Source organism: Acinonyx jubatus, chromosome D2, assembly GCF_027475565.1.
Source record: "Acinonyx jubatus isolate Ajub_Pintada_27869175 chromosome D2, VMU_Ajub_asm_v1.0, whole genome shotgun sequence".
Lineage (NCBI taxonomy): Eukaryota > Metazoa > Chordata > Mammalia > Carnivora > Felidae > Acinonyx > Acinonyx jubatus.
The window spans coordinates 44,617,381-44,628,788 of NC_069393.1; the positions used below are offsets into that span (position 1 = coordinate 44,617,381).

The 11,408-nt window shown below is 52.1% G+C and overlaps 1 long non-coding RNA gene across 1 annotated transcript; it reads right to left on the minus strand.

Annotated features, from left to right (window-relative positions):
* Positions 1 to 1,235: 1,235 nt before the first annotated feature.
* On the minus strand, positions 1,236 to 7,014 carry LOC128312628 (uncharacterized). Its single transcript, XR_008292149.1, has 2 exons — positions 4,351 to 7,014; positions 1,236 to 2,940 (listed from the first exon to the last, which is right to left on the minus strand). It is a non-coding gene; the product is annotated as an uncharacterized LOC128312628 (long non-coding RNA).
* Between the last annotated feature and the right edge of the window lie 4,394 nt (positions 7,015 to 11,408).

An 11,408-nucleotide genomic window follows, 5' to 3' on the forward strand; every position in this document is an offset into this window, starting at 1 on the left:
TGTACGCCCACGACGCACCCCCACAGGTATCTGCTTGCACACACAGGCATCAGCTTTGGGGAGCAGGAACGTGGGGCCAGGGGGGCACAGTCTTGGGTCCCCAGTCTGCAGCGCTCACACTGTGGTTCCAAGCCCATTGTCTTACTGCTCGGTTTCCCTGCCCTCATTGCAAATCTTTTCGCGAATGTCCTGTCTCCTTGATCTAATTGCTCTCTCCTGGTCATAGCAGATGCCAGAACTATCACCCCAGAACCTTCCTCTCTCTTCTTCTGCTGGTATCTGCCCAAACGGGAAGGGGGCCACATTTATCAAGTGCCGTCCAAAGAAGCAAATATGAGGCCCACTTTCTAGATGAAGAAATAGAGGCTTAGAGATACACCTTGTACTGCCAGAACCATACAGATGTGCCTGGCCTGCAGGTGGGTGGACACTGACGCTCCCAGGTCTCCCCTGGGTCTCTGTCCCTGTTTGTGGCTGCAGCTGCTCTCTCACCAGGGTCCCTGCTTGCCCTGGACTGCTGCTGAGGATTTCTGCATGTGGCTTCTGAGTGGCTCAAAGGTGCTCATGCCTCTTAGGGAAGCACCATACATAAGTTGCAAATGTGGACTTCCTCCCTGAGTGACGTCAAAGAGCACAGCCCCTCAGGAACCAAAATAAGCCCTAGGAATCAGTCTGCAAAACTTTCTAGACCTTTAACCTGCCTCCCCATGACTTGTGAGAACCCAGGGGTTCTTGACCACTTAGACCTAGACTACTCTAGAACCTCCCAAGGTGATATCTATGGCACACCTGTGGGAGTTCCTGAGTCTCAGCCATTCTCTGAACTTTCCCTCGTACAGAAAAAAACAAGTCTGAGAATCTTAGAACAGTGACAAAGTAGAGAATCAGTGTGGCTCCCTCAGTAGACGCACCTGCCAGCACAGAGAACACTGAACAGTTGCCCCAGCGGGAGGCAGGAAGCTCGTATCAGCCTCTCTCAACCCTCCACCCAAGCAGAGGATTCCTCATAAAGATACTGGGTGCCATTAAGAAAGGAAGTAGAGGGGTGCCTGGGTGGCTCAGTCGGTTAAGGGTCCAACTTCGGCTCAGGTCATGATCTCCCAGTTTGTGAGTTCGAGCCCAGTGTCGGGCTTTGTGCTGACAGCTCGGAGCCTGGAGCCTGCTTCAGATTCTGTGTCTCCCTCTCTCCCTGTTCCTCCTCTGCTTGTGCTCTGTCTCTCTCTCTCTCTCAAAAATAAATAAAGTTTGGGGCGCCTGGGTGGCGCAGTCGGTTAAGCGTCCGACTTCAGCCAGGTCACGATCTCGCGGTCCGGGAGTTCGAGCCCCGCGTCAGGCTCTGGGCTGATGGCTCAGAGCCTGGAGCCTGTTTCCGATTCTGTGTCTCCCTCTCTCTCTGCCCCTCCCCCGTTCATGCTCTGTCTCTCTCTGTCCCAAAAATAAATAAACGTTGAAAAAAAAAATTTTTTTTAAATAAATAAAGTTTAAAAATGTATTTTAAAAAAAAGGAAGTGAATACTGGACACAGGAAAACATTGAATATGTGCCACAGGACCAAACCAGGGTCCCAGCCGGGAGCCGTGGGTCACAGTGCATATGGAGCAAAGGGGCCCGTGGGTCATGTATGGGGAAGAAGATGGGGAGAAAAGCTGTTGGCACGTCCCGGACTCCTCGTGCGTGCACCAGCGGCTTTCATCTGCTCAATCCTTGTGAAATTGCTCTCATTATCGTACAGGAAAAGGAACTCAGGGCTCACCGAGTTGAACAGATTCACAGCTACATGCTACAGTTTGCTAACCCAGGCACATTAGAAAATTACTGTGCAAATGAAAAGAACACATCATGTGAACAACTTGGAAATGTGTTTTATTAAAAACATCATATATGTGTCGAGAGCTGTGTATGCCTAAGGAACATGGCAGTCCTGTATCAAAGAGGCCTGTCTCTTAAAAGTATCAAGAGTCTGTGGTGTCCTGAAAAGGACCGGTGTGTTATAGGAGCTTTGTCACGTGACAATGTTTGAGAATCACCAGGCAAAAGGATCCAGCCCAAACTCCATGGGATATCCAAACCTCCTCCCTGCCACCTCTGCCCTTGCCCAAGGCAGAAGGGAAGGGCATTCCAGAAAGAGGGCACAGCATGTGCAAAGGGAGAAGTTTGGGAAGGATATACTGCGTTCCCCGAATGCAGAGAAGGTTGGTGTGACAGGTTTGGGCTGTAAGACTGGAGGGGAGGGAGAGAAATGTGCTTCCGGGCAGGACAGAGTATGGAGGGCCTTGGTTCACCCAGATAAGGACAGGGGTTTTTCCCCCCGGGCAGGCAGGAGCCCATGGTGGACGGTGGGCAGGGAGATATATGAGCAGATTTCCACCTCGAGAGATTTTCTGGCAGCCACGGGAAGGGTGCATTTGTGGAGAAGGCAACAGACAGAGCTGTTACGAGAGACGAGAAGACCAGAGAAGGATGCGCAGTGGGCAGGGCGGGCAGAGGCCGGGGGAGAGAGGCAGCCCGAGGCATTTGGGAAGCTCTCACCAGAATGTGAGGTTGGCACCCGTGTGGACTGGCGTGCACCTAGGGAGACCTCAAGCTGTCGCTCTGGGATCAGGGTTCTTTCTTCTCCTTGCCTTCGTCCTGTACCGTGGAGGCAGCCTGGGGGCAGCACCAGCCTCCGTGCCCTCCTCTGCTGGGAGGTCAATGATTTGAAGCCCCCAGCAGGGGCAGTGGGTCCAGCCTGCCCGGGAGCATCACTCTACCCCTGGTTGCCACAGCCCCTCTCCCACCAATTCCTCTCCCTCCCTGCTGTCCTCCATGGCTCAGCAACAGTCCTCTTCTTCCTTCTGCACAGCAGCCCCTGAAGTTCGGTAGGACTTCTAGATTGGAACCATCCTGGATTGGAAACACATCCAGGTGAGCTTTTCGGGAGACAAGACTGTAGCATGGTGCCTGAAGAAAGGGCTGCAGTCAAGGGGGGACCCTGAGCACGTCTGGGTCCAAGTATGGGTGTGGTTGGGGCCAGTGTGGGCGTGGCTGAAGGTCAGGTCAATAGGACACAGAAAGGATTCAGGATGGGGTGGAGGCTGTGCTTCACAATCACTCAGGGGCAGAGGGTCCCAGTACAAGGGCACCAGGATGGGCCACCACGTGTGGCACAGGCCATTGAGGTGAGTCCTGAGTCACTCAGCCCACAAGGAAGGACACTCAGGGCGTCAGAGGGCCAGCGAAGGAGAACTGCCAGAGTCCGAGCAGGTGCGCCCACCCCCTCCAAAGGCTTTTCTCATAACGATCCCTGAGGCCAAGACCTGCCCTCCTCCCTTCTCTCTGAGACCTTCCACAGAGATGTGAATATTCATCAGCCCCAGAGCAGAAATGGCAGAAACTCCCAGTCCCCTGGCACAGCCCTCGAGGGACAATCCCAGTCAGTTACCTCCATCACTTACCCTAATCAATCCATCACCGCACCAGTGTGCCTGCCCAGGCTTAGGTTTCCTCCCTCTCCCCCACCCCTCGTCCTGTGCCACCTTCACCCCCCACCTCAGAGACAACAAGCTTTCTGAAAAGCCCCCACACAAACCCTTATCATTTACATCTTTGTGTAACTCAGTAGTCCGTGTATTTGATGAACACCCTCTGACCCACCGTCTGCACCAGAAACAGTACAGGGCCAGCAGAGGGGAGAATAAAGATGAGCAAGCCACATCCTGTTCCCTTGGAGTCTCTAGGAAGGGAGAAGGTGCGTGTAGCTGCAGTTAGGCAGACCCCGTGGTGGGGCTCCCAAAGACCAGACCGATTGTCACGGGGGAGGTGACGTGGAATCAGGTCTGGGGCTGCTTATGCTCCCATAGGCAGAAGCAGGAGACGCCAGGGAACTGGGGAGGACACAAACCAAAGCAGGGAATAGGACAGTGCCAGAATCTTTGAGAAACAGCTGGACGTCCAACTGGTAAAACACAGTGTAGGTTTATGTAGGAGAGAAAGGGCAAGTGAACTTGGACACAGACTGTAAATGACCCGGAATGCTAAGCTAAGCTTGAACTTTACTACTCAACCGGAGGCACATGGGATCACCTGGGGTGAGGCAGGGCAGAGCACAGAGGACTGCACGGAGGGGCCCAGAACCCCAGCACCTGAGCAGGCAGCCCAGGGTGTGAATGGCAGCAGGTCACGTGAGTGTGCCAGGGAAGCTAAGGAAGGCGGGCCAGCAGACAGACAGCAGGACATCTGGGCACACCTGCATCTCCTGCCACACAGCCAAGCAGAGAAGGGTAGAGTTGGGGAGCTCCTTCCAGGAAGACTGGGCCAGGGGCGCTGGAGACCACCCTCCCCCACATAGCCCCCCCCCCATCAGTGCCTCACCTCTTTGTTTCTGCTATATCCCAGAGCATCTCTGCTGGGGAGAAGGTGGGCAGAGTCTCACTTTGTTTTTCTTTTGCCTGTCTTTTCTGTCTTAGTCACCTAAAGTCATCTGAAAACAGCCAAGCCCATAGCAAAGATCGAGGAAGAAATACTTGGTCTTCTGAGCTGGTATCCGAGCAGAGATTCGGGTCGGAGACCCGTGCAGCCTCCAGCACGCCTACTGTGCTGTCTGTGCGGTCTCTCTCCAGCCGGGAAGGGCACGTCCAGCCTGGGCGAGCTCAGCTGCGGCCCACCGCGGGGACTCCTCTGCCCTTCACGCTCCACTGAGAGTTTTCAATTGACTGTAGCTTCCTTTTCAGAAATCCCATTTGGCTTCAAAGTTACAGAAGATTGTTCTCCTTGGGGACTGCCGAGATGTTCAAAGTTTGCCTCCCAAAGATGACCGGAATTTGCTTGAAGTGTTTTTTAAAAAGCCATAATAATACCACTATTGTCCTTGACCCTCAAATGCAAAAATTCAAATCCTCAGCCATAAAGCGATCTTGAAAATCTCATGGAAGTATATTCTCTTTGGAGCTGAGGCCAAAAATTGAAAATTTCCTCCCCAGGAGGGCTCTCGTCAGCTTAAAAAAGAGGGACACAGAAGGCACAGGCGAAGAGAAGATTGTCTCAATGTACCGAGACCACTCCAGGTCTCTCAATACAAAACTTCCAAGACTTCACAGACCTTAATAAGGGGCAAGACTGGAAACACGGAAATAAATAGCATCTGTGCTATCATTTTGGTTGGAGACGAATGAGGGGAGAAAGGGTTAAAGAGCTTGCCTGGTTGCTATTGAAAGGGGTCAGGCGGGACCCCCTGAGCAGGTGCTATCAGAGAAGAAGCCAGAAGGACAGGGAGGAGTGGGCTGTGTTAAAAGTGAGGGAGGAGGATGGTGGGAAGACAGAGTGTGCAATGGTCCTAGGTGGGAGTGAGCTGGGTACTTGCAGGAATCACAGGCTGTGCAGTGTGGCTGGAGGGAGTGTACAAGGGGGAACGAGGAGAAATAAAGTCTGGGGGGAGGCAGTGTCCGGGTCCTTTGAGATAGGAGTCAGCAAACTGACTTTGTTCCACTAAAACTTTATTGATAAAGACAGGCGGTGGGCTGGATGTGGCCAGAGGGCGACAGCTTGCTGACCCTTGTTCTGGAGCCTCGTAGGCCAGGATGAGAAACTTTACCTTTCTTGTTAATGTGATAGAAGCCATTTGAGGACTTTGAGCCGAAGAGTAAAGTCATCTGATGTATGTTTTAGATCATTCTGGCTGTTGCATGGATAAGGGATTATAGGGCAAGAGCGGGAGGGGAAGTGAGGAGACCAGTTTGAAGCTGTTCAAGGTCTTTGTGCAAGAGAGAATGGAGACTGGCTCGGCAGTGACTGGGCACCTATGTGGCCCACCTGTGTCGCTAGGTCTCCTCCCGGGTCTGAGGTAGAATTGCCCTTCCCCCCTGGTAAAATTAGGTGTGGACATGTGGTTTGCTTCAATCAATAAAAAGTGAGAAGGAGAAACCTCTAAGAGCTAGTGCACGATTCTCCCTTTCTTGGCCATATCATGGTGACATTAGAATTCTAGAAACCCTGTCTGCCTGGGCCCATAAGTGAGAATGACATGGAGCAGAGGCCCCCATGTATCTGTAGTTCATGTGTAGCAAGAGCAAGAGATAAACTTTCGTTAAATTAAACTGCTGAGAGATGGGGGCTCTTTGTCACTGAGGCATAACCTAGCGCCTCTGACTGATACACTTGTGGTTGGGAGATAATGCTAAGGGGCCACGTTGAGGAGAAAGGTTCAAGGCAATGCTTGTGGGGCTTTGCTGATACGTTAGTTATAGTTAGTTTGAGAATAAGAGCTGGAGGAGGAATCTTAGGGAATGAGGCCTGAACGGCAGGGGGGAATGAAGGCCCCATGTAATGAGAAGCAGAAGGCTTGGGAAGGGCTAGTGTAGGACTGTCTGGGTTTAAATAACTGTTCATCACTTACCCGCTAAGTAACTCGAGCCCCTCGACTAGCCTTCTCACGGTAAGTTCCCTCATCTGTACAGCGCGAATAAAAATAGTATCTACTTGATAGGTCTGTCAAGAGGATTAATAGGAGCTAATTCAAGCAAACTATGTGGCCTGGCCGGTGGCACAAAGGAGCTCCAAAATAAATGTTAGCTATTGTTATTGTCGTCATTGTCACCACCGTTACTATTTTTATCAGTATCTTAAGAGCCTTGTTTGTTTTGAGTCAATGCCTTGTGCTGGGTCTGTTCCAGGCACCCTGAGAAGTCCACGTTCTGTACCTGCATCGCTGCCCAAAAGAGCCCAGCCTGGCCTGGCCTTCCCCAAGCCCCTCCTCCAGACAGACTCAGCCCAGATGCTAGCCAGCACCCCCTCCCCCCCAGTCTGGCTCCCACTCCCTGGCTCAGCTTCAAATGGCCGTTGCTTACTGACCGTCGACAGGGGGTCTGGCCTTGCTTCCGTCTGCTTTTCCTAACTCCAGATGGCCTGAGAGGACCAGCATGGGGGACTCTTAGTTCTGTAGTGAATCCGGGGCAAGAGAACAATCCCAGCTGGCATGACTCTGGCACCGTCTTCTCTTTATCCTGGATTGCCCCTGTCTGGGGGGTAGGTGGAATCACAACAGAGGTTCTAGTAAGTTCTAGAACAGCATCACTCAATAGTTGCAGCTACCTGGTCATAAAGAGGAGGGAAACAGGAGCACAGCTTTTGCAATTGGTCTTCCCAGGATGAATCAAATGATTATTTTTCCAGGCCAGAAAGAGACTGTGGTGTACCCAGAGTCCCCCCCCTCCCCCAATAGGACCAAGTCCCTATTCCCCCAGCTGCCTGTAGTGTTGGCCATTGGCAGCCTGAAGCGGAGGTGATGGCTGCCTCAGCTCCCAGATTCAATGACTGATCAGTGCAGGGGTACAAAGGCCCAGCCCCCTCACCTACCTCGGGACCGTCCCACAGGGCCATGCTGGCACCTGTCCTCCCTGCATGAGTGGCTGAGGCACCTGTGGGAACTGTCTCCCGGCTCGTCTTCTCTCTGTGTCCAAGCCTGCTTCCCTAACCCCTCACATGTGTTGTCCTGCACACTATCTCCAACAAACGTCCTGCGTAAAAATCTCAGACCCAGAGCCTCTTTCCAGGAAACTTCATCCGTGATGAAAACACACGAGAAGGACCCAGATCAAAGTGGCACGCCCTGTTTTGTCACACAGGGAGGGAAGTCGGGGTTCTTATCACTTAAAAGCAAACATATTTAGGGGCGCCTGGGTAGCTCAGTCAGTTGAGTGTCCGACTTCAGCTCAGGTCACGATCTCACGGACCGTGAGTTCGAGCCCCGCGTTGGGCTCTGGGCTGATGGCTCAGAGCCTGGAGCCTGCTTCCAGTTCTGTGTCTCCCTCTCTCTCTGCCCCTCCCCCGTTCATGCTCTGTCTCTCTCTCTCTCTCTCAAAAATAAATAAACGTTAAAAAAAAAATTTAAAAAAAAAAAAAGCAAACATATTTAGAAGAGAAGAGAAAAATCCTTCGTGTTACCCTGGCCACTACATGCAATTCTTCCCCTGAAGGTGCTGATTTGTTGAGAAAATTTGACATCTGGGGCCACAGGGGAGACCCTGCCTGGTACTGTAGGGAAGTCCTAAGCCCTGGGTCCCCATATAGGCTCTTGGCCCTGCAGGGTCTCCTTACCATGTTCCCCCCTACCTCTCTGTCACCGCAGCAAGAAATACATTTCTCAAATGGCTGCTGTCCCGGACGAAGGCCGATCTCCCTGCTCTCACATTAGTGGGTACAGATGCACTTTTGCTTCGCCATTCCTCTGGACGTGCAGGGAAATCTGAGATTGATTTAGGATCGGGTGTATGTAGACCCTTTGAAACTATGTGCAAAATTACTTTTTTAAGTTTATTTATTTATTTTTGACAAAGAGAGAGTGAGCAGGGGAGGGGCCGAGAGAGAAGGAAAGAGAGGATCCTAAGCAGGCTCCGTGCTGCCAGCACAGAGCCCGATGCGGGGCTCAAACTCACGAACTGTGAGATCATGACCTGAGCCAAAACAGAGTCGGACGCTTAACCAACTGAGCCATGCAGGTGCCCCATTAGGGAGAGAGAGAGAGAATCCTAAGCAGGCTCCGCACTGTCAGCATGTGCAAAATTATAATAATATTTTTTTAGACAGAGAAAGTGTTAGTTGCCTTTATCAGATTTTCAAAGGCCTATGACCCAAAAAAGATGACGACCCATGGCTGCTTAGAGAAAAGCATCTGCTGGCTACTGACTGAACGTTCACGCCCAGCTCTTGACAAATCCTTGGACACAGGTCCCCAGCTTCTTCACGACTCACTTCTGAGGCCAGAGACGCATAAGTTCTTTCTTGGACATCGCAGCCTTCCTTATCTCCGTCCTTCCATCGGCCTGGCCAGAATTCAGGGCCACCTTCATCGGGTCCCTCTTCCCCACCACACATCTGCCTCTCACCTGAACTTTCTCTGAACTTCTCTGAACTTTCACCGGACGACTCCCTCTTCTTTTGGTGCCCTCTCAAAATGTCTACCTCAAGAAAGAGAGGCAACACACAAAACAATGTTAGGACTAAAAAGAGGTTTAGGATCCAAGGTGGGGGTAAGTATGGCACTGGGGTCAGAGTGACCACGGTTTGATTCTAGCTCCACCACATTTTTTTTTAATGTTTATTTATTTTTGAGAGAGAGAGAGAGAGAGAGAGAGAAACAGAGCACGAGCAAGGGAGGGGCAGAGAGAGGGAGACACAGAATCTGAAGCAGGCTCCAGGCTCTGAGCACAGAGCCTGACGCGGGGCTCGAACTCACAAACCGTGAGATCATGACCTAAACCGAAGTGGGATGCTTAACCGACTGAGCCACCCCAGGTGCCCCTAACTCCGTCACATTTGAATTGCAGCTCTCATGGCCTCAGCCAAGGCATTCCATCTTCCTGAGTCTTAGTTTCCTTTTCCAAAAAGTGGCAATGCCATTCATTGTTTGACAATTCAACATGACCGTGTACGAAGCTCAGCACCTTGCCTGGCCTGGAGTAAGCCCTGGTGAGTGTCAGTGTCCGAGGTACAGCACTGCAGGGCAACGGTGCACCCATCTTGGTTATAAAAATAAATGGGGTCATTTCCATCTCTACAGTGAACCGTATTTAAGGCAAAGCTCTTCAAGTGCACTTGGGATGGATAAATGTAACAATATCGAGTCACAGAAACCCAGTCACTTCCAGGGTGAAATTCTGCTCTTCCTTGTTGAAAGCTGGAGGTTTCTTTCGTTCTCTTTAACCCTGCCCCCTCCCCTTCTTCTCTGACTCCCGGGGGTGGGGGGGCACTTTTCCTGTCTCACTCCCCATGTCTAGCGAGGTGAGTGCCTCCAGATTCTACCGCCTTCTGGGTCCTGGGATGCTTCCCGGACACAATGGTCTGTGGGATTGGCCGTTGTCCCTGCAGCTCCCTGAAATGTGCAACCCTAGGAGCATCCAGGAGTGACTTTCCTCACTATTATCAGGACTGCAGGGGTCCCCACACCTCCCCCTGGAAACCTCTGCGCTGGCCCCTCAGCTCTGTCTCTCATCTACTCTCAGGGACACCAGAACTGGTTTTATGGGTAGGTGGCCAATGCAGTCCCACAGGACCCTGGACTCAGAAGGGCCCCATACTGGGGGGTTAATGTTCTTCCATTGCTGTTCACCCTCTGGATATTCTTCATAATCTTTTCTTTGAATCTGTGTTTTATAAGAGAAGTCTCATGGCACAGTGGACCGTGCCCTGGGGCCTGGGGCCTCAGCTCACAGTGCTCCTACCTCCCACTCTCTGCCCAGCCCCAGGGTCCCCAGCATCTTGAACCTGCCCGGCCTCTGCCTTTCAACCTCTCTCCCAGTGACAGCTGCCATGCTTTGCCCCTAGAGGAGACCTGAGCACCAGCACGGGCATGGGGAGGGTCAAGGTCAGGTTCATGCCCCACACATCTTGGGGTGGGCCATGGCAATGGCTGTCCACTCCCCAGGTGGGCTGCACCACGGCATGTGCAGTGGGTGATTGGATAGGGCAAGACTCTCTTGGATCCAGGTGATAGTTGTGTCCCAACACCCCATGGTCTCTTGTGCACTGCGGGCTGAGGCGGCAGGCCCGTGGGGACAGAAAACGCCTGGCTCTACACCCCTGCTCCTGGACGGCACGCAGAGTGGAAGTCCAGTGGCTGGCAGGAGGGAGAACCTGGTCTGTGAGGTCTACACTCAGGCCTTGAGTATCCCTGCACCTGAAGGAGCAGGACAGTAAATACAAATGGAAAACGTCTGATGGGTCAAGAGAGCGAGACTGCAAAAACAAAGACAAAAAATCTTTGTGTGTGTGTGTGTGTGTGTGTGTGTCTTTAATGCCTTTCTGCTTTTTGAATGAGAGGTTTCTTATGAATTTTCATTTTGCCCTGGGCCCCTAAGTAATGGAGCTGGCCCCGCAGTCCTGGGAATCCCCTCCTCTTCTCTCAAGTGCCATGAAAACATGTGGGTGGGCGGAGGTGGGGTTGACAAGGCCCTGTATTTCCTGTCTGCCAGGCACGGGTGTCTCAACCAGCCCTCACAAGATGGAAGTGTTAGATACTTCTGCAAGGGGGTCCTTCTCAGGGCCGCCTGGGTGGCTCAGTCGGTTGAGCATCTGACTTTAGCTCAGGTCATGATCTCATAGATTGTGAGTTTGAGGCCTACTGTCAGCACAGAGCCCACTTCAGATCCTCTGTCCCCCTCTTTTTCTGCTCCTTCCCCCCCACTCTCTCTCTCAAAAATAAGTAAACATTTAAAAAAAAAACGCGGGGAAAAAGAGGGTCCTTCTCAGAACTCCGCCCAAGGAAGCTGGTCTAGGCCCTCTTCGTTCTGGGTTTGTCTAAATTCGAGAGAATATGTGTCTCTTGATTTGTGTGTTCTCCATCATATTTTTTTGATGCTGTCAGTCCAAAATCCGGCCGCTCTCTTGGATCTTTAAGGGCAGGGGTGGGTTGGGCTCAAAAAGTGCAGAATCCATTG